Below are 24,649 nucleotides of genomic sequence, written 5' to 3'. Positions count from 1 at the left end.
CGCTGCTCTCCTCCAATCAGGAGCAGGTCCCACAGTCTATTGGTTGAATTGGAGGCAGCTGTGTAGAAGCTGTTTCCCTTCTCAGCGCCATATTGTGGGAGAGCAGATGCATAGAATAAGTCTTAATTCCAGTAACTCAGTCCAGTCCGGGTTGCTCCCCACAATATTACTGTGCCCCTGTCCAGTAAACTTCAAAAGAAACACAATGTGTTAAAATAAAAGTCAGAGAGGATAGGTTTTAGCTCTTTAATTCTCCGTGGTTGCTACCTCTCTTCTCTTCAGAGACACAGACAGGAAATTTGATCTAACGATGAAATTTAACTAGTTCTTCCTAACCTTAACTTTCCATGAACTGTATTCACTTTAACTGCTACAAGTCAGTGTCTTCTCCTTCTGCAGATGTTCCAGAAGGGGGCAGCATTTACTCATAGTAGGGAAACAAAGACCAAGTTTTTACTTTCACTAGTCTTCAAAGCATGAAGATTGGGAAGTTGGATGAAAAACATTCAAGCACTTGTATTTGGTATACAGATAGCTGTCCAGAGTAGAAAAGGGGTTGAAAAATCTCGATATTTACTGTGTGGATATTTAGTGAGGAACCAGGCAAAGTGCTTCAAGAGATCGAATCTCTATTGTTCATTCACTAGTCTTTGCTGTTGAATGCAGTTTCTGGAATATAGTAGGTGCTCAGTAATTAATTATTATGTTTTAAAGATTTTATTTATTTTTATTTGACAGGTATAGTTACAGAAAGAGATAGGGAGAGACAGAGAGAAAGGTCTTCCATCCACTGGTTCATTCCTCAAAAGGCCACAGCAGCTGGAGCCAGACTGATCTGAATCCAGGAGCCAGGAGCTTCTTCTCGGTCACCCATGTGGGTTCAGGAGCCCAAACACTTAGGCCATCTTTTACTGCTTTCCCAGGCCATGGCAGAGAGCTGAATTGGAAAAGGAACAGCCAGGACACAAATCAGCACCCATATGAGATGCCAGTGTTGCAGGCAGAGGCTTAGTCCACCATGCTACAGCACCAGCCCCTCAATAACTAATTATTAATGAATAAGGTGGGGAATGGACTAGCTCCAGGTATAGCATGAAATAGGCAAATCTATCTCTGGAGCTTCTTTCCTGACACCTCCTTCAAGGGCTCATCCCTCCTTCCACAACCCTAATGTAAATCTGCATACCAACAAACCCATCTGCTTTATAATTATCGATTCATAACAAATACAAAAATATATTTAACGAATATACTGAGCATCTGATATGTATTAAATTTTTTTCAGACTCCTCTGCCCTGACAAAATGTACACTAATTGAGGCAGGCATTGACGCAAGGTGGGTTAAGCTGTCACTTATAATGTTGGCATCCCACAGAGCCCCAGATGCTCTGCTTTCAAACAGTCTTCTTGCTAATGTACCTGGGAAGGCAGTGGAACATGGCCCAAGTACTTGTGCCCTTGTCACCCTTGTGCAAGACCAGGAATGAGTTCCTGGCTCCTGGATTTGGCCCAGCCCATACACATCAGTTATGGCCATTTGGAGGAGTGAATCAGCAGATGGAAGATGTGTGTGTGTGTGCACGTGTGCATGCAAGTGCATGCCTCTCTCTCTTTCTTGCTCTGCATTTTAATAAAAAAATAAATCTTTTTCTTAAAAAATACATACTAATTAACCTTATGACTTAAAATGCAACAGATGCTAAGGGTAACCATTAGAGAGCAGGGTTAGGGCTGTGGGACTTTTATACATGACAGGAAAAGAACTTTATACTGGATTATCAAGTGGTGAAGGTAAAAATTGGAGGAAAGAAGACATATTCAGCTCTTCTGACATTGCACTACTTATGTGAGCTTCCCCAAGAGTAGCCTTAATTACTTTGTTAACAAAACAGAGCACATAGGGCAAAGAAGCTATAGAGATGAAAGAAATCTAAGAATAACTAGAGAGATATTCTATGTTCATGGAGGAAAAGATCCAATATTGTCAAGGTATTCATTTTTCCCAATATGTATAGTAATCTGAGACCTGTAACCTTTGCATAAATGCTTATTCAGTATTTTGCTGTTATTGTTGATTCTTTCCAATTTTGTGGAAGAACATTCATGTATTTGGGAACAAAGACAATTTAATTTCCCCCTTTCCAATCAGTATACCTTTTATTTTATTTTATTTTATTTCCTTATCAGCTAGGACTTCCATTATGACATTGAAAAGCAGTGGTCAAGAAATGCTTTGTTCTTTATCTTAGTAGGAAATCCTTTAGCTTCTTACAATTGAGTGTGATATAATTGTGGGTTTTTTTTTTTTTTTGTAGAAAGTTTTGTTATGTTGGGGAGAGTTCTCCTCTATTCATAGATTGCTAGATTAAGAGCTTTTATAAGTTTTTATCAAATGCTGGTTCTGCATTTATTATGATCTTCCTGTTATTGATGTGATGGATCACACTAACCGATTTTCAAATGTGGACCCAACCTTGCATACTTCAAATACATCCCATTTGCTCAAAGTCCTTGATTCTTTATATAGATTGATGAATTTTATTTTCATTTTGATATCAGAGACAATCCTAAGCTCCCCACGTCATCAGTTGCTTATTTCTCCAAAACTAGAATAATAATCACTGCCTCTAGTACTCCTGAAACAGAAATGTTATTCCACTGATCTACGGGAATAGCAGAAACCCAATAGCTCTGGAGTTGAGACTTATTTTGAGTCTGGCCCTGCCACTTCCTGGCCAATCATTCACCTCCTGAACATAGCCACTCACTGATCATTAAACATCAAGAACACTGAAAACTGGAATTTAAAGGAAGCTCTTCAAAATTCCAATTATACTACTTTATTTCAATCTAGATGATTAAAGGCACCATGTAAGTGAAGATATTTAGTTTGCTCTTTTTCTACTAACCTAAAATGTGCACTGTTTTCTAGAAATCATAAGCCACGACATTTGTATATAGTATCATCATTATTAGGAGCATGATCACAGCATATTTTCTTCACATTCATATTCCCTTTTAAGTTGTTGACTATTCATTAAGTCTATCACTAGGAAACAAATTTTATTCAGGTGAAATCAGCTTTAAAAGGACACCAAGGGCAACCCAGACGAAGAAAATACAACCTAAAAAGGCAGTGTGCAGATTAAAGTTCTGTCCATAAATATGAAATATTTGCCCCTTCTGTGTCAGGATCGCCTCTGCTTTAGCAACCACTGGATTAGTGCTAACTCTAAACACAAAATACCTCATCTGGAACTTCCTGTAGGAACTGTCCAGTCATAGACACTTGCGGCTGGTACCTGGCTACCAGCAAATACATATATGCACACATACACACACACACACACACACACACAGAGCAAGTATATGAACACACCATTCGTGGCCTACAATAGTTCATCTACTTCCCAAAGGCTAAACCATGGTTCCTTTTCTTTTTTGCAGATCCCTTCATAAAAGAAAGGCCTCCTTGTCACAAAAATATAAGAATTACATAATCCCAGAGTAAATGGCCTTCCTTTCAATCAAACAAATTTAGCTCTAAGAAAAAGTCCCCACATTATCCTTATTTTTTTTTTCATTTTACCTCATACCAGTGAAATTTTGTCACAGGTCTCTGTTTGGAAACCACTGGCAGAGGGACAATTCAGTTAATTAACTATAGAGAGTGCTAGGAAAGGCTGACTCACCTCCCTAAGGTGAGCAGTGTTGGAGTGTAGACAAATACTGGGAAATACTCAATTCTAAGGACAGTTTAGGTTAGGTTAGGACACGCCAACACTTGAGGTGGTTAAGACCACTCTGCATTTGGCCTTGTACAGCAAAGTCAAGGATAGTTTTGGTCAAAGCACCAAGGTCTTCTTCTCTTCCTTTTACAGAGATCATCTTTACAAACAAAACAGAAAATCCAATGTTTCATTACACTTATGATCAATATTTCAGTATAATTTTTCTTCATATATTGAGAGCACCAAGTGAGATTAACAAATGTGAATGCTTTCAGAATACGACTCACCTCAGTGACTCTGTAACCTTGGCTTAGAATTTGAATCTCTTGGTGTTTTAGATATTGTCCATGGCAGTACTACACACAATCCCTGCTCTTGAGATCCAAACTTTGCAAATGTACATATAAACACACAGCATGCATGGCATTAAGACATTGGAAATATGAAAGGATAATTTGTAACTTGTTTTTCATGTGTGCTTTAATTTTTTTAATAACAGGAACAAAAGAGAGAGACTGAGAGGGAGGGAGGGGGGGAAGGAAGGAAGGAAGGAAGGGAGGGAGGGAGGGATGCAGGGAGTAATGCAGGGAGGGAGGAAGAAGAAGGGAGGGAAGGGAAGAGAAGGGAAGGGAGGGGAGGGGAGGGAGGGGAGGGTAGGAGAGGGGAAAGAAGGGAGGGTAGGAGAGGGGAAGGAAGGGAAGGTAGGAGAAGGGGAAGAGATGGGGTAAGAAGGAGGGGAGAAAGGATGGAGGAAGAAGGGGGATGGAAAGAAGGAGAAAGAAAAGTGAGGAAGGAAAAATGAAAGGATAAGGGAATAAAGGGAAAGAAAGAAAATGGGATGCAATGGTGGTGGTTCCCAGAATGAAGAGCAGTGGCTCATCTGAGATTTATGGGAAGTGCAAGCCTTGACTCTGCCCAGCTTGTCCGGGAATTTTTCCTGCTGGTGGGTAATTTGTTAACTGCTGTCTGGTCAGCTTTTACAAGGAGGCAATTTTGGACTCTAATCCTCACATTAAGAGACTCTACAGCCAAGCCAAGATTGTTTTCCAGGAATAGGATTTTATAGGATGAGGCTACTTCATACATTGTGTAGTAATTGGTGAGTAATCTACTTCATATTTAAGAGCAGAATTGATACAGGAAAAAGTAGCAATATTATATATTAGACAGCACTAATTTAAAAATATCTTTTTTGTAGCATAGCTATGGCCCCACACAACTATAAGTATGAAGTAGTTAAACACTCTAAACTATGAACTCCAGCAGATTTGAACAACTTACATTGATATTTTAGAGTAAACATCATGATATCCTTACTTCTGTGTGATGGAAGACTACCTTCTAGTTCAGAATTAAGAATAAAAGGGGCCAGCATTGTGGTGTTGTAGGTAAAGTCGCGATCTACAATGCTGGTATCCCATAGAGCAGTGCTTTGTGTTCAGCCCTTTGTGTCCAAGCTGCACCACTTCCAATCCAGTCTCTGCTAATGGCCTGGGAAAGCAGTGGAAGATGCCCAAGGACCTGGGCCCCTTCCATCCATGTGGGAGCCCCAGAAGAAGCTCCTGGCTCCTGGCCAAAGCTTGGTGCAGTGCTGGCGGTTGCAGCAACCTGAGGAGTGAACCAGCAGATAGAACTTCTATCTGTGTGTGTCTCTCCCTTTCTTTCCATAACTCTGACTTTTTAAATAAATAAATAAATATTTTTTAAAGAAATAACAGAAACAATAGTAGTAGAAATTAGCATTTACTGAATCCTTACTACATGACAGCAACTGTCCCAAGCATAAGTGTCACATGCAATACTGCATTTGGTTCTCATAAAATCCTAGAGAGTTAATATAATAATGTCTACTCTATAGATGAGAAACCTGTACCTCAGACAATGCAGATAATTCATTCAAAGTTAATTATATTGTAAAGATTACAACTACTTCATATTTTTTTTCTAGTCAAAGAGTTGATTTCCTCATTAAAATGGGAAATGAAGAAAGCATCCTTTAAGTTTCTCTGCACTTCAAAGTCAAATGCATGTAGATTTAAATCCTGATGGTGTTACCGCAGAAAAGCCACTAAATTTTTCTGAATCTTTGTTTTTATTTGTGAAATGGAAATAACATCACCAGTCTACAAGAATACTGTGAAAGTAAAAGAAAATTCAAGGTAATCATTTAATAAACACAAAAAAAATTACCACAGAACACACAAGACGTAGCCCAGCATCATTAAAGAGGAAAAACAACCACACAGACCAAAGACACAGAATCTAGGCACTCAAAAGAGAATAAAAATACTAGTGATCATTAATTGGTAGTAGATCATCTTCAAAAGATTGAAGAAAGCAATTTTTCTTTCAGCAACTCAGTGGATAATGTAAACTTTAAAAAGTCTTTCAAAATTTGAACAGACTGCAGGTCATATTTAAATAATTGAAATATTTAGATAATATTTGGGGTCAGCAAACCCAATACAAAGAGAGAAAACAAAATCCAAACCACTATGGCAGATAACTCTCTGAGTCATATTCAGTAAAATTAATTCATATAGGAGAGAGAACTGAAACAATTGGCCTATTATATATTATTCAATATCCATAAAAGTAGCCTAAGTCAAACTCCATGTTTAACCAGACATAGTTCTTATTAAATGATTTAGAGGACTTATCTCAGTGACTCCATCTAAGCTCTAGGCCAAAGAATCATCCCAGTAAATGCATGACAGTAGGGAGCCATTGGCTCTTTTCTGTCAAGAATGGAGGGTGCAGTATGGAAAATGAGATGGTCAGCCTTTCAGAAGATTGCCATGGCCTAATCTCTTGCCTTCTCATGCTCTGTATTCTCTAAGGACTGTAATCCCCAGTATCGCTGCATTTCACAGCCTTTCTACTGTGGCACAAAAGAAGAAAGGGGGAAAAACACTAGGGAGAGTAGAAGTGATAGCACAAGTAGCAAAAGCAAAATCCAATATAGCCTGACAGGGGTTCTGATGTACTAACAGCAACAATCTTCATGAGTATTTTGTTACCTTAAATTGAATCTTCTATTTAGGTTGCTGTCTTCATAGTGCATAGTAATGAGAAAATAAAATGAATGAAAATAAGGCCTATTCCTTGTTGGAGTGTGTGTGTGTGTGTGTGTGTGTGTGTTTCTGCACATAAATTGTGCAGGCAAAGGCTGAAGTTTAATAAACTCAACCCATTAAACTTGCAGTTGTGAGATTTACTTAATTGCTATCTACTAAAGTAAAACCAGAAATCTTTATTTTTTTGCAATAAGGACTAGGAGACTGAATTACTGCATTTGCAACCCTTTTGGAGAGACCTTTTTTTCTTTTTAAAAATTGATTTATTTATTTGAAAGTCAGAATTATAAAAAGAGAGGAGAGGCAGAGAGAGAGAGAGAGAGAGAGAGAGAGAGAGAGAGGTCTTCCATCCACTGGTTCACTCCCCAGTTGGCTGCAATGGCTGGAGCTGCTCTGATCGGAAGCCAGGAGCCAAGAGCCTCCTCTGGGTCTCCCATGTGGGTGCAGGGGCTGAAGGATTTGGGCCATCTTCCACTGCTTTCCCAGGCCACATCAGTGAGCTGGATCAGAGTGGAGCAACTGGGACTCGAACCAGCACCCATATGGGATGCTGGCACTGGAGGTGGCTGTTTTACCCACTATGCCACAGTGCCAGCCCCTGGAGAGAATTTTCAAAGATTGCTTTTATAAGATATTATTATATCTTTCAGAAATTGGCTTTGAAGACAGCTATAAAATACTTTGAAGACAGAAATGATTGTGACCATGTTTCTCATTTTATGCTATGATATTTTAATTTGATACCATTATTTGAACACCCAGTAGGCATTTAATGGATATTTTTCAAATAATAGGAAGAATTTGCTAATGAGTTTCAAATGACATCTCATGAAAATTAGGGCCAAGTTCTTTGATATTAAATAGATCTGATTAGTTCACTACCTGTGTCTTTGAACAAGTTTTTAACATCCCTGAACTTCAGATTTTTCATTTGCAAAATATCAATGTATAATTACCTCCTCCATTAGGTACTCATTTAGATTAATGAGATATTTCATATAACATTCTTAGCTCAGAACCATGCACATAGGAAGTGCTAAAAATGTCAGCTATTATCACATTTATGCTTCATTTAAGATAAATAATGTATACAATTCTTTAATCTGCTTCCTTGACTACAATAAGTTATATTAAGATATTTCATAAAGTTCATGGAATGATAAAAATGATAAAATCTTATTTTGGTACAAAAATTGGGCTCTATGCACGAATTTTTTAATAATATGCATTCTTCATGAATAGTTTACTCCTAGAGAGAAAAGAAAATGTTTTCTGATGCTGTTTCACAGAATCTTTGATGGGAATCATTGTAAAAGTACACATTTTACAGCAGGGTCATCCATGATAATAGTCACATGGAAAGAAAAGGAATCCCCCTTTTTTCTTGGAAAATGATAAAGATGGAAAGAGGAAATGTAGAAAACTTCAGTATACACAAAATGGAGAAGAGGTAGGCTGAGGGGTAGAGGGTGTGTGATGCAATGGTTAGAGCATGGGCTTTGCAACGGGATAGATCTAAATTCAGTTTTTGAGATCAGATACTTGCTACCTGGCTAAGTCCCCACTTCTACTTAACAATTTTTGCCTTTCTACTTCATGGTTGTCATATAATAAAAATTAAAACTATATCACAGAATTGTCGGAAAGACACGATGAAAGCACAATGCCCATAAAGGACCCGGTCTATTTTCTAGTCTATATAAGGTACTTGTGAAATGTTTCTTGTGCACTCTGTAAACAAAGAAAGTACTAAAATGCTTTCCAAAATATTGTTTCTTGCATCTGCTTATTTATGTCTTCTATAAGTGCTTCTGATGGTTGAGAGAGATTTGTATTGCATCAATTCAGCTGAGCTGGAATTGCATTTCCCAGATCTGCCTTTTGTTTAGGTGACCAGTTCAAATACAGACACAGAACTGATGTGAAGCCCCATATATCTTCTGGCACCGGGAAGGTTGATGTAGCACAAAGTTATGCTGCTGTGGTAGCTTCTGCCAGTGAATGCTGACCTCCTGGCCTCTTAGCTGGAGTGTATCTGCAGTCAGGCCCCACCCCTATTCCAAATCCTGCTTCATTCCCCTTTCCAGACTGACTCCTGATCCAGATGTGTTTAGCTTTGTGACAGAAGGGTACCAGCTCCTCCTGCAGAAGATTCTCATTGTGAAAGCTGGAAATTAGGCAGTCCAATTCATTCCTCGGACTGAAGCTCAGACTCAACAGCTTTCAATTTGTCCTTGCTTCCCCCCATAAAGAAACATCTTCTCCCAACCACCTGCCTGCAGGCATCAACTTCCAGCATCAAACTCAGAAACTGATTTTTACACACACACTCTTTCTCCTGTTTCCATAGTTCTATAAGGACAAATCCTCATAATATGTCTCTGTATATAAATACTTAAATATATGGTAAATCTTGAAAAAGTTCATGAAAATGCATATCATGAAAACTACCCATGAATTACAAAAATTTACCAAAATAAACTTATCTTTTTTTAAAGTTTTTTTTAATTTATTGATTTGAGAGGCAGAGTTACAGAGAGAGAGAGAGAGAGAAAGGTCTTCCATCCACTGGTTCACTCCCCAAATGGCCACAACAGCCAGAGCCGTGCTTATCCGAAGCTTCTTTCAAGTCTCCCATGCAGGTGCAGGGGCCCAAGCATTTGACTCATCTTCTACTGCTTTTCCAGGACACAAAAAGCTAGTTTGGAAGAGGAACAACTGGAACATGAAGTGGCATTCATATGGAATGCTGGCACCACAGGCAGAGGCTTTGCCCGCTATGCTACAGCTTCAGCCCCATAAACTTATCTTTTAATTCAATTTTCCAGGAAACTTCTAAATACCTTCAAATGTTTGTATACATGTAGACTATATGTGTGTGGGTATATGCAGAAAGATATACCTATGTCTATATACCTTTACTTCTAAGAACTTTCCTTAACTGATATAGATCTCTCTGTGCCAGAAACTGTCTGATGGGCTAAAGAGATAAAGTGTAAAAGGCATAATACCTACATTCATCACATTTGACAGTTCTTAAAGGAGAATTTATTTATTTATTTATTTATTTATTTATTATTTTGACAGGCAGAGTTAGACAGTGAGAGAGAGAGACAGAGAGAAAGGTCTTCCTTCCGTTGGTTCACCCCCAAATGGCCGCTACGGCAGGGGCGCTGCACCGATCTGAAGCCAGGAGCCAGGTTCTTCCTCGTGGTCTCCCACGCCGGTGCAGGGCCCAAGCACTTGGGCCACCCTCCACTGCCTTCCTGGGCCACAGCAGCAAGCTGGACTAGAAGAGGAGCAACCAGGACAGAATCCGGCGCCCCGACCGGGACTAGAACCCGGTTGGTGGTTATTTAGGTTGTTTCTACTTTTTAGAACTAGATGAAGGTTACAGTTGCAAATATTTTGAGTATTTATTTGAACAATTTAAATACTACTGATTGTACAGTTTAAAACAATTCATTTTGTTTTCCATGAGTTTCACTTCAATAAATTTTTTGAAGACTATGAATTTATAAAGTTGATTTTCTTTTGATTAAAAAAGCACCTATAATTATTCAGAATTATGCTAAAGAGACTCCAGTAAAGTTTTTAGGTGCCAGACTGTTGAAAAGAATAGAAGTATGGTCATTAAACTAGACATTTCCAGTGATAAGAACAGACCCTTTCCATATTTTACTAGAATCTGCTTCGTGTATTATTCTTTGCTTTGCTATTTTGCCACACGTCTGCCATTGATTGACTTCTTGACATGCACATAAAATCAATTAGAATCCAACCTCTGAGAATAATTCTCTTAATAGGTTTCTGCTTTCACAATTTAGTCAAGAAAGAAAGATTTTTTTTATCATTTAACCAACAAGAAACATTTCTTTCTAAATCAATCTACACTTGTTTAGGCATTTGGTAACACTTATCAACCTGCACATGCCAACAATCAGATGTTAATAGAATTTCTATTCTCAATCTTTTGTTTACAAGGAATATATTAGCCAAAATTTACAGTCCTCTCTCAATTTTCAGGACTCATCAGCTTTTCCACGATAGGTGACTTCAGAGATATGGGATAAAGGCCCACTATATCTACCTCCAATCTTCCCCTAAAGAATAGAGTGGAAATTAAGATTGAGTGTTCTCCAGGCCAGTTCACTTGTTGGTTATCTACTTAACTATTCTTATAGTGTGATTTTTCCTACATCTACTCACACAGCTTTTTTTGTTTGTTTTTCTTCTTTCTTACTTCAAAGATCTCATGAGAATGTCTTTGTCATATAGACCTTTGTGAACCCATCTCCTTAAACTATTCTCTTGTACCATATTCCAGCCATTGGCTTGCATTTAGCTTATATTCAACCAATCTCCATCTTAGGACTTTTACATTTGATGCCCCTCAATCTGGAGTAGTTCTTTCAACAGTGTCATGTGGCTGTACCTTTTCTATCATTCAAGTCTCTAATTATTTGGTACCTCCTCACTGCAGGTTTCCCAAGCTAAATCAGCCCTGCAGTCACACTCTACCATATAACCTTATTGATTTTTAAATCTGTATCCTCTCACCAGATCGCATGATCTTTGACAACAGGGAATCTGCTACCAATTCACAGCTATTTTCTCACTATTTTGAACAATGTTGGAACAGTTAAGGCATGCACAATTAATATTTTTGCTAAATGACAGATTAACAGGAAATAGTTACTCAAATACACATCAAATTGCAAATATGAGTCATGCTGGTACCATTCCTTGTAACAGAGGATGATGGAAAGAATCACATCTTTATTTATTTATATAGCTATTTATTTTTGAAGGTTGGGTTATTTCAGGGAGGGGGATGCGAATTATACATCTGGTTTTTAAATTTTAATTTTAAAGTATTATTGATATCCCAAGAAGTGATATCAAATGGATCATTTTGTAGATTAGAAAAGTCTTAGTGATTAGAGGCTTATGTAGAGATACATTCATCAGATACTTGCACTCAGCAATTATTAAGTATGGGCCCAAGTAAGATCATCCAGAAATAGCCAGAATATAAAGGAGGTATGCAGGTGACGGTGGATCCCACCAGAAAAGGAACGGAGAAGGAGTGGTCAGGGAGGCAGACACCACTATATATATAGCACCCCATGGAAGATAGTGCTTTAAGATGGAGATAACTAGACCACAGGTGAGATGCTGCTGAACTTGAAGTCAGATGAGAACAGAAAAGCACCCACTGAATTAAATCACCCAAAGTTGCTGTTCCCCTTTGTCAGAGTTGTTTAACTGAAGAGATGAGGCAGTGGGGATTATGACTCTCATATCTACCTCTTCAAAAAATTAGATTTGCTCTAGGTGATCTCGGACACACTTCATATATTTCTTTGAACTTCAGCTTTATTATCTGTAACTTGAACAACTCATACCTATCTTAAGGGTGTTTTGTGAGAATTAAATTATATGATGTGGAGAAGTGTTTTGAACACCATGAGTATTCAATAAATGCAGATTCTTCCCACTTCTCCCACTCATAAGGTTTCCAAATAAATTTGCTGTCCAGGATGAAACATTGCTTTGGGCAGACTACACAAAATAAGCAAATTAATATACTTAATACATATTAATCACAATATTAGTACCCACATTAATTGAATTAATAACAAATTCAATAACACTATGTAATAAGCATTATTTCCATATACATATAGAAATTATGTGTACATCTCCTAAAATCATTTGGAGATAAGCCATACTACAGCTGTAGAACAGTAACAATTCATGTCCTCTTTGTACTTTACCTGAGCCTTGAGATTTTTTCTGGAGAATTTACTTCCTAGCTGGTTTATTTTTCCCTTTCCTTTGATTCTGTATTTATTATGCTTCCTACATGAAGCACTTTACATGTTTCATTATTGCATCTTTATATTTCTTCACTGTTCAAATTTACAGTGAACTTGAATCTTTAAAACGCCTGAGGTCACCTCCAGTTTACAGTAATTAACAATTCAGACCTGTAGTAGTCCCTGAAAACTTTAAATGCTCATTTTAGATGTCTACTCTATAGTAATGCTGAATACAAATGGCCATCTACTCTTTGTCATTTCGAGCATCTTGTTTTGATCACAAGTTCTGGATACTTAAAGCACATGTTGAACACATCAGAAACTGTAATCTCTCTGACAGCTTTCTTCTACAACCTCCCAGTGTAGGTGCTTCTCCTGAGACTGAAGATGACATTTGTCAAAGGGTACAGGTGCACAACTACCCTTTCCTTAAAGGGAGAAATCAGAGAGTTGGTATCCTTTCTCTTTGTAGTAGCATCAGAGCAGAAGCAAATGTCCCAGGCCCAGTCAACTTGGGATTGTGACTCCTTAGCAAGAAATACAGGAACAAAAGAGACCATTTAGATTCTTACTTGGTAGACTCAGTAGTCATCATGTCTTGCACGCAGCAGTAGTTCTAGACTAGCCAGTGTAAGCCAAAAGAACTTGGCTTCTTTCCTCTTGGCATAGAAAGATTTTGGTTCATACCCAGGTTCTGTGTCTGTTTCTTTATTCACCTATTGATTCTGTGAGCTTCTACTATCCTCACAGAGGAAGGTTTTCACATGATGGAGCCAAGTAAGAATCCAGCAACCAAGCCCTGTGGCTGAGCTGGCACTTGCTAACTTGTTTGTACTCTTGGCAGATTTTAGGGAGAAAAAATGACCGCCTTGCCAGATCTTCTGTTGCCAATGACTATCACTCTGAGGGTATTCGCCAGGGGAAGAGAACACTGGGGGAAACCAAAACAGCACTGCAATTCAGACTGTCACTCCATTTAATAGCTAGGAAATAGTATTATTTTACTAATAATTAATCTTTTTAGAAAGCCCTCTGTAAAATGTCAACTGGACTCTGTTTATTAGAATGTATCAACACGTTAGACAAACTTAACCTTGTTGATTTACTCAAGACAGCTAAACTGACAAATTTCAATTGAGCCTGTTACAAACCTGGCTCTGATTTGTAAAAACGCCTATTTTGAGTCAAAACTGAGTAGGACTATATATGTATATACGTATTTTTCTGCCATTGATGAGAAACACAGACATATGAGAAAACCATTTATCTTTTGAGTGGTAACCATCATTCTGAGTGCCTTCAAAATGTTAAAAAAAAAATGGAGCCATAGGTCTGTTATCTACAAGAGACAAAAACAATGCTAAGGCTTCAGGAGAAATGGGGGTAGGGAGGTGAAATGGGAAGAAAAACACGAACAGGAATGATAAACTGGGTTTTAATGACAAAGTCACTTTGCCAACTGTAACTCGGGTGCTGGGTAAGCTGATCTGACTTCATTAGGTGATAGCCAGCCTCCCAAAGCCATCATCAGTCTGGAAGAAAGCCATATGTGTTGGTCGCACAAATGGACATTGATTTTTCAATAAACTGGAACCCAAAGCCAGCATCACTACAGTGATATCTTTTCTCAGGAGAGAGGATTTCTCGCTCATGCCTGGCACCATGTCTCAGCTCTTATATTACAAGAATTACATGGGTGAAGCACAGTAGAAAACATCAGCTCACTTAAGCCATGTGATAAATGAGGCAATTAAGTCAATTAGATGCACAGTTACTGAGTTATATCTGTTTTGCTTTGTAAAATATCATTTTAAATAGGATCATCTATCTTGCCTTACTTGACAGCATTAGAATTCTGTAGGGCAGAAAAATTGTGGTTCATTATTCTATGAAAATAGTGTCTATTCTTCTAACTGGATAAAGTAACCTCAATCTTTTAAGTTGGAGGTTGTGATTCTTTAACCCTTTGTCTATAAGAACATGAAATACATTTTATATTTTCTGTTTGTCCACATTTATTCAAATATATAGCCCTTGTACTTGCTATCATGTGATTGGGGATTAGTAGACAGAACAAATTTTTTTGCAATGCATGTTGTACCAGATGCATCTCTTTCTGGAAGAGAGTGTAAAGTTGTAACAGATTACATTGTTCTGGGAAAGTCTTAGGAATGACTTTGTAATAAAAGGATGACCAAGCGCCTAATAGAAGAAACTAATAGAAGTCTAATAGAAGAGTGCCAGAACCTTTAGTGGCTTAATGCTATTCACTTCTGCCCTATTTCTTTGTATGCAGAACTCATCCCTGGGGAAGAGGTGTATACATCTTCAGAGGAATCAGCAAGAATTCTGGGAATGAAAACCTAAAGAAATCCTTTGCTTTTGGAGATTCAATGCCTGTAGAGTCTCCAATGCACTGGGATTATACAATATAATGTGTATAAGCAGGTCAAGATACCAGGAGTCAATAAGGGAAACTAACAATAACACAGCAAATACTGCAAAAACAATAATAGAACAAATATTGCACTGGTGGTCAAGGCTTGATTAGAGGGAGATCAGATCAGGATATTGCTAGTGGACCAAATTATGTTTGCTTTGATACCACAATTTTTTTTTTCATTTTAAAGCAGTGAATCAACATAGAGGATTCAAGAGGTTTAACATATAAATATGAATAATTTTAGCCAGGGTACATGCTCTGCAGTTTGCTTCAAAGCCCATCATTCGCATGCATACTCTTACTTTCTCACTCCATTCATTGCCATTACCTTCTGCAAACCAGCACACAACTGGGTTCTTCATCTTTTATTTGAGTGATGTTGAAGAACGGGTGCAAACATTTTCACAGATTATTGCTGAGACTCGAAGGCCTTGCTGACTCAGCAACCTGGGAGTATGATTAAGCTGAATCTGTGAGGAAAAGCTAAGATTTACAGCCTCGAGAACATCCTTGGCTGGACTGAGCAGGAATGTTAAATTGTGATCTTACACACTAAAAGATTAGATCAAGGAAGGGCCATGTTGTAGCAGAAGACAAGGATGTCAAAGGTCGTATTTCTGGCCAAAAATTATGTAAATCTTAAATTTCAAAGATATCATCAAATTGACTTCAGAAAAGTACAACCAAGTTAATATACCATTCAATATTTGAATATTTTCAAGGAATTTCCAGTTTATATCTATTGCTCATTTTTCTGACCAGGTTATTTGTCCTTCCTTATTGAACTGTTGAAATACATAGACGGTTTTCCTTTCTCTTTTGTATTTCTTGCAAGTATTTTCTCCCTATCTTACTTGTCTTTTAATTTTTCTCTTTCATTTTGAATAAATTTTTAATTTTTACTTGGATTAATCCAATTATTCATTAAGGTTGTGGGTTTTTATGCCTCTCATTGGTCCCCTTCATACCATGACTGTCAAAATAAACTACTTTATTTTCTTTTTATAGGCCTGTCAATTTTTGTGTTTTTATTTCATTATTTAGTCATCTGGAAGTTATTTTTCATGTTTGCTATGAGGCAAAGATATATTTTTTAAAAAAATAAATGGAAGGCCAATTAGTTCAACATCATTTTCTCAGTATTTTGAAATTGAATTTGACTTTGAATTTAAAGGGGATATATTTGGGGCAGGCATTTTGTCTAGGATTTAAGACATTTGTTAAGATGCCTGCATTCCATTTTGGAGTTCCTAGGTTCAGGTTCCAACTCCAACTCCCAATTCCAGCTTCTTGCTAGTGTGTACCTCAAGAGGCAGCACGTGATGGCTCAACTAGCTAGGTACCTTCCACTCATGCGAGAAACCTGGATTGAGTTCCTGAATCCTAGTTTCAGCCTGGTCCAGCCCTAGCTGTTGCAGACATTTGGGAAGTGAACCAGCAGAGGACAGAGCTCTCTCTGTCCCTGAAGCTCAAATGGATAAAATAGATAATTAAAAATTAAAAATTAGGAGCCAATGCTGTGGTGTAGTAGGCTAAGCGTCTGCCTGCGGTGCTGGCATCCCATATGGGCACCCATATGGTTCATTTCCTGGCTGCTTCTCTTCCAGCTCCCTGCTGTAGCCTGGGAAAGCAGTAGAATATGGCCAAAGTGCTTGGGCCCCTACACCCCGGTAGGAGACCCAGAGGAAGCTCCTGGCTCCTGGCTTTGGATTGGCCCAGTTTTGGCCATTGTGGCCATCTGGGGAATCAACCAGCAGATGGAAGACATTTCTGTCTCTTCCTCTCTCTGTAACTCTCTCTGAAATAAATAAATAAAATCTTTAAAAAATAAAATAAAAAAATTAACTGAAATAGTTTTAATTCAATTTGCACCTGAAATTCAAGCACTTGAATCCTTTGAAATTAAATTAAACTATAGACATTTATTTTAAATTTATAAGTGTCTTTTGCTTTTTGTTTTATTTTGAGACTTCATAAATAACTTCTAATTGGAAATTTGGACATGCTAATTGCTCACCATCCTTCTGTCTGGATTCCTCAAAAACTGATGATAGAAATGAAAACATGCAATATTATATTTACACTGGCTGGATAACATAGTGGTAATCCTCAAAAATACAGAACCTCCAGAATATTGTGGAAGAGAATATAGTTTGGCACAGGACAAAGATGAAGTTTCCTATTTGTTCCCTAAAATCTCCATCTGTGACTTTAAGTGTAGAAAAGGTGAACTGCAAAGCCATTATTCAGTCAGCTTAACGAAGAGAACATCATTTTCCAAACCTATCTCCCTAGACAGTTTACTCCAATAATATCTTCCTCTACGAAGAGCAGAATTTTCTCTTCTCTAAGGGAAACTATGAAACAAAGGAATAATCATCCTTCCCCCAACTTAGACTCCCATTGTGTATTTTGCTCTATTTCTTTTAAGGATATCTTTGCACGCTTTCTTTTTTAGATGTGCTTAAGAAAAAAACTCATAACTTTCATCTAAAATGCTTTTTTAATCCATACTACTGAAAGTGATCTACAGGTTCAATGCAAGCTCTACCAAAATACTAACAACATAACTGTAAAACAATCTTAAAATTCATATGAAATCACACAGAGCTTCAAATAGACAAAATAATCTTGAACAAAAATAATAAGGTAGGAGAAAATATACTATCTGACTTCAAAAATATACTGTCGAGCTGTGGTAATCAGGCTGATATTAAGGAAAAGACAGACGTATAGACCAAGGAACAAAATGGAGAGCTTAAAAGTAACCTCATTTAACAGCCAACTAATCCTTGACAAAGATAGCAGGAATATCCACTAGAAAATGGCAGGTTGTTCAATAAATGGTGTTGCGTAAACTGGATATGCACCAAGAGAAAAGTGAAACCAGACCCTGTCATTCACCAGCTATGAAAATCAACTCGAAGTGGTTAAAGACGTAAATATAAGACCTGAAATTGTGAAGCTACTAGAAGAAAACATAGGAAAAGTACTTCATGACATCAGAAAGGGGGGAGGGGTTGTTCTGGATAAGGTCCCCAAAGCATAACAAACAGATCAAATTATAATGTTTCTGTACAGTACAAAAATTAACAAGGTGAAAAGACAACACATAAAAAAGGAGAAAATATTAAAGTGTCTCTGATTAAGGGTTTATATATGGAATATATAAAGAACTCAAACTCAACTAGTAAAATTAAATAATCCAATTAAAAAATAAGCAATAAACCAAAGTAAACATTCTTTAAAATAAAACATATAAATGGATAGCATATTTGAAAAAATGTTCATTATAATTAATAATTGGAGAAATACAAAACAAAAACCACAATAATATATGACCTCTTTCCAACTAGATGGCTATTATCAAAAAGAAAAAAGATAATAAGTGCTAGCGAACATATGGATAAAGAAAATTCTTACATACTGTAGTTTGTACATTAGTATAGCCATTGTGGAAAATAGTAGAGTTTCTTCAAAAAGTTACAAATAGAACTAATAGATGCTTCAGCAATCTATTACTGGGTATACATCCTAGGGAAATGAAATTTGTCTGTCAAAGAAACATCTCACATTTACTGAAGCATTACTTGTAATAGCCAAGAAATGGAAACAAATATCTATCCACTGATGAATGGATAAAGAAAACATGATCTATACACTTAATGGAATGCTACTCAGCTATAAAACGTATGAAATCCTGTCATTTTCAACAACATGGAGAGAACTGAAGGAAATTATGTTAAGTGCAAGCCAGGCACAGAAAAACAAATACCACATGACCTTGTTCATAAATGGAATCTTTTAAAAAAAGTGATATAATAGAAGTTGAGAATAGAATAATGGAGACCAGAGGCTGAGAACTGAAAGATGGATGGAGGAATGGGGAAAGGTATATCAGTGTGTACAAAGTTATACTTTATATAGGAAAAATAAATTATGTAGGGTAACTGGATAATAATAATGTGCTGCATATTTTCAAAAACTAGAAGAAATAATTTTGAATGTTTTTACTATAAAAATAATAAATATTTGAGTTATGCTTACCCTTATTTGAATATCACACAATGTATACACATGTCAAAGCATCACCTGGTTTCTCACAAATATGTGCAAATTTTAGGTGTCAATTAAAAAATAAAAGTAATCTTGTTGACTTTTTTTTTTTTTTTTTTTTTTTGACAGGCAGAGTGGACAGTGAGAGAGAGAGACCAAGAGAAAGGTCTTCCTTTTGCCGTTGGTTCACCCTCCAATGGCCGCTGCGGCCGTTGCACTGCGGCCGCCGCACCACGCTGATCCGAAGCCAGGAGCCAAGTGCTTCTCCTGGTCTCCCATGTGGGTGCAGGGCCCAAGGACTTGGGCCATCCTCCACTGCACTCCCGGGCCACAGCAGAGAGCTGGCCTGGAAGAGGAGCCATCAGGACAGAATCCAGCACCCCGACCAGGACTAAAACCCGGGATGCCAGCACCACAGGTAGATGATTAGCCTACTGAGCCGCGGCGCTGGCCTCTTGTTGACATTTTCATTAGGATTATACTTAATATACAGACTTATTTGGATTTAATTAAGACCTTTCTACTACTGAGTTTTCTTATCCTGAAGTTTATTTATTCAAGCTATATTAATTACATTGGAAGCCAGTAAAATATATAATTTCCCCCATAAAAATTTTATAAATTGTGCTAAATTTATTTGCAATATCTTATAATTTTAATAATATTGGGTGGGAGTATTTTCTTTTTTTCTAATTAGCTTTTTACTTCTGTATATAAAAGTGATTAATTCTTGTATGTTGACATTGTATCAATATTTTACTAAATGTTGTCCCATTCCTTCTCTCAGAAAATTCTATTGTATACAAATTGTAAATGTTTTCATCCCTTACTTTAATATTTTTAAGTCATTTTCTTTTCTTGCTACATTGGTTGTATTGGTTAGTACTCTCATTCTGCTTGCAGAATTAGGCATCCTTATTTTGGTCAAAGCTTTAATGAAAATTCGTCCAATGTTTCCTATTAAGAATTATGCTTGCTGTTTTTCTTAATAAATTTTATTAAGTTAAGGAAGAACCTACTTAGTCCTAGTTTGACCTTACTGAGAATGGTATTGATTTATGAGAAATGTATTTTTGTAATAAGACAATTATATAATGCTCTCTAGATCTGTAAATTTGATGAATTAAGACTTCCCAATGGGACATCATTATTATAATTGAATAAATACTTTTGGATCAATAAAACTAATGCCTAAAAACTACTGTTTTAATTCATGAGTATTTAACATCAGATATTGTATTTATGTTTATAAATTATATTTATATACAGTTCCCCCATTTTTCTTTTGTTTTCTAGTTTTGTGACAGGTTTTTGCAGCTAAATTGAATGGATTTTGAAACTTTTAACACTTATAATGTTTTGGAAAATTTATTTAAGAGTAATTACCTGTTTCTTAAATGCTAAATGGATATGGCTTATAAATCCTTGTTGAGCTGGGGTCTTTTGATTTTAATATGATTATTAATATATTCAATTTTTGTCTCTTCTTGAATAATTTAATATTATTTATATCTTAAAGTGTTCTTCAAATTATTTGTATTTTTTTCCAAAAATTATTTATAGCATACTTCCAAAATTTCTCAAATTCCATATTCCCAGTTATATCTTTTTCCTAATGTCAAGAATGTTTTAGCCTTCTCTCACTTTTCTTTAAGACAATACTAAAAAAGTAACATAATTTTATAAATTAAATCTATTTCTTACTGTGTTTTAGTGATGTTCATTCATCTCTTTATTGAATTCTGCTCCTGTTGCATCAGGAGATGTTTTTTATTGTCTACATTTCTAGATGTTTATAGGAGCTGTACTAGAGAACTGTGGGATCACTTATGTGTGATTATGTCATTTTTGATCTTTTAAACAATCATTAAAATTAAGGAAAACAAAGCAAATTTAACTACAAATGCACAACATCTTGGTTAGTAAAGCTTTTGAAATATTTTTCTAATCTCCATCATTTTCCTCACCTAGATATTTAAATAAAATTTCTCAGTGTTTGCTATGTACTACATGCTGTGCTCTGTATTGAGGATATAGCAGTGAACCAAATAAACATTATCCCTATTATCATGGGGCTTCTAGTCTGATGGAAGAGGTAAATACTAAATGATAAAAATATATTAATAATATTTATTTTTCTGTATGTTCTGATAGAAGAAATAGGGCATTCCTAAAAAGAATAATTTAGGTTAAGAAACCAGAGATTATCTCTTTGAAGAAGTAATATATAAGAAAGGTTCTAGATGTCAGAAAGGCAGAGTGTGAAGGTAGAGCAGTAGGCGTGATTAGAGTAGCATATGCAAATGCCTGGAGGTGAAGAATGATCCCAGATTTCTCAAAATTTTAAATATATCAGGTTTAAATAGAGTGAATCAAACAGTAGAGAAGAAATCAGGCTGAGATATAGACAGATCAAGACTTAAACATGAAGGACCTGCAATCACAGCTTGAAATTTCAGAGTTAATTTTAAATAAAATGACAAATCCCTAAAAGGTTTGAATTTGAAGAGCAATGCATTATTTTTTTTTTTTTTTTTTTGACAGGCAGAGTGGACAGTGAGAGAGAGAGACCAAGAGAAAGGTCTTCCTTTTGCCGTTGGTTCACCCTCCAGTGGCTGCCAAGGCCGGCGCGCTACGGCCGGCGCACTGCACTGATCCGATGGCAGGAGCCAGGTGCTTCTCCTGGTCTCCCATGGGGTGCAGGGCCCAAGGACTTGGGCCATCCTCCACTGCACTCCCGGGCCACAGCAGAGAGCTGGCCTGGAAGAGGGGCAACCGGGACAGAATCCGGCGCCCTGACCGGGACTAGAACCCGGTGTGCCGGCGCCGCAAGGTGGAGGATTAGCCTAGTGAGCCGCGGTGCCGGCCAAAGAGCAATGCATTCTAATCCCAAAAGGCATATTTGCCTCCAGAGCAGAATATAACTTGTAGCTAAACAGCCTAAAAACAAGAAAAGTAGTTGGGAATTACAGACACATAGCGTGCAAGGAATGATGGTGGTGTGGGATAGAGTGGTAGAGTATAGGTGGCAAGATATACACTCATGCAAGGCATTTTATAAGATAAAACCAACATGACTAGGTGATGACTTTTTACATTGTATTAAAATAAACACAACATAAAATTCACCAAAACCACGTTAACTGTACATGTCAATGATGTTTAGTATATTCATAATATTGTGTAGTTATCACCCCTATCTACATCCAGAATGTCATCACCCCAAAAGGAAGACTCACAACCATTAAGCAATCACTCCGTGTTTAATGGGCTGAATTGCGTCTCTCCAAATTCATGTGTTAAAGCCCTTAACCCCAGTACCTTACAAGATAACTTCATCTGAAGATAAGACCTTAAAAGGGATAATTAAGACCAAATGAGGTCATATAGATGACCCATAATCCAATATGACTAGATAGTCTGTATTATCCGAAGAGAGTCAAGGATACACACATGCACTGAGAAAAGACCATGAAAGTATCCAGTGAGAAGACAGCAATCTACAGCTGAGGAGAGAGGACTCAGAAGCAGTCAATCCTGCCAACACCTTGAATTCAGAATTTAGCCTTCATCATTGTGAGAAAATAAATTTCTGCTGTTTTTGATGCCCAGTTGGTAGTACTTTATTAAGGAAGCCCTAGCATATTAATATACCTTCTCATTGCTTCATCCCCCAAGCCTATGACAATTTTCCTTCTGTATTTATTGATTTGCCTATGCTGAATATTTCATACAAATGGAATCATGCAGTATGTGGCCTTTCATGCCTTGCTTCTTAATCTTAGCATGTTTTCCAGTTTCATCCATGTTGTAGCATTTTTTAGTTCTTATCCATTTTATGACAGAATAAAGTTTCATGATATAGATTTAGCACATTTTGTTCACCCATCCATTAGTTGATGGTTTGTGATGACCCTGATATAAGGAATAACTTCTACATTTTTAACTAGAGAACATAAGGGAATGGATGCTACATAACGAGGTGGGAATGAAGAGAGGAGAGATTTGGGAAGCCATGTCTACAAATAGTTAAAGAGTAGTTATTTGCCCTTGGCAGATCCATGTCCTTGCACTACATTCTCCTTTCTCTTTTTCTAAGAAATCAGCGGGAGTGATATAATCTGAACCATTTTAGTGGTTTCATCCATTTGTCTTTTTCCATCTAACAAATGAAATTATTCTGCAGCATTTCTAGCCCAGGGATTTACCCTATGGTCAACCAAGAAATTCCTAAAACAAACAAGAATGACAGGCAGACTTTCAACATATGGCCACATAACTTAGTTTAAGTACTAATCCAGCCACAGTAGCAAAATTGTATCAGCTAACCAAGCAACTCTTTCTTTCTCTTTCTTCCTTCCTTTCTTCCTTCCTTCCTTCCTTCCTTCCTTCCTTCCTTCCTTCCTTCCTTCCTTCCTTCCTTCCTTTCTTTCTTTCTTTCTTTCCTTCCTTCTTTCTTTCTTTTCTTTCTCTTTCTTTCTTTCTTTCTCTCTTTCCCTTTCTTTCTTTCTTTCTTTCTCTCTCTCTCTCTCTCTCTTCCTTCCTTCCTCTCTTTCTCTTTTTTTCTCTTTCTCTCTCTCTCTTTCATCTTCCAAAATACTTCAGTTATTTTTAAACAGTATTATTTCCTGATTATTAAAAAAATTAAGTGCACACTGCACAAAATTTAGGATACATAGAGAATAATATAAAGGAAAGTAAAAACTAACTATGATCTCTCATTCAGAGATAAAGCTGTTAATGTTTTACAATATTTTTTCTATAGATTTTATAGAAATCTCTCTAAATTCAGGGATTGTGTTTCTAAAAGAAACTCAGTTGGCAAAACAGTGATTATCGTGCTCAAAGTGCTGTAGAAAATACAGATTTAAAGAAAATATTAAATTGCTTTTAAGTAGTTTTAAAACACAACAGACACAAATTGTACAATACATTCACTTTAAAAAGTTGTAAACACTTGGTCTGTTATAAAGGCTTTTTCCAAACTGCTTTTTTCAATTGTCTAGAATATATTGCTCCAGTGTGAGCTACATCACATTTTGCTTTTCTGAACAAGTATCTATTACATTGAGACATATTTTTTTAATTTTTTTTTTATTATTATTATTATTGACAGGCAGAGTGGACAGTGAGAGAGAGAGAGAAAGGTCTTCCTTTTTTTTGCCATTGGTTCACCCTCCAATGGCCGCCGCGGCCGGCGCGCTGCGGGCTGCGGCCGGCGCACCGTGCTGATCCGATGGCAAGAGCCAGGAGCCAGGTGCTTTTCCTGGTCTCCCATGGGGTGCAGGGCCCAAGCACCTGGGCCATCCTCCACTGATATTTTGCATTCATGGTTTCCATCATTTGGTCTTATATTTATTGGAAAAATGCTTGGATACTTCATTAGTCTCAATCTTTGCCTTGTCTTAGGTTCCACACAATTCATTACTGACCTTAAGAATACATTCTTTTGGGTGTGACCTTCAGTTTCTCTGGTCAGAGGGTGAATTATTTTCTATTACATAGATCGGTTTACA

This window comes from Oryctolagus cuniculus, chromosome 6 (assembly GCF_051225735.1).
Source record: "Oryctolagus cuniculus isolate XC-2025 breed Fujian yellow rabbit chromosome 6, ASM5122573v1, whole genome shotgun sequence".
NCBI classification, from domain to species: Eukaryota; Metazoa; Chordata; class Mammalia; order Lagomorpha; family Leporidae; genus Oryctolagus; species Oryctolagus cuniculus.
The sequence above is the reverse complement of the archived record's forward strand: the minus strand, read 5'-3'. Positions refer to the sequence as shown.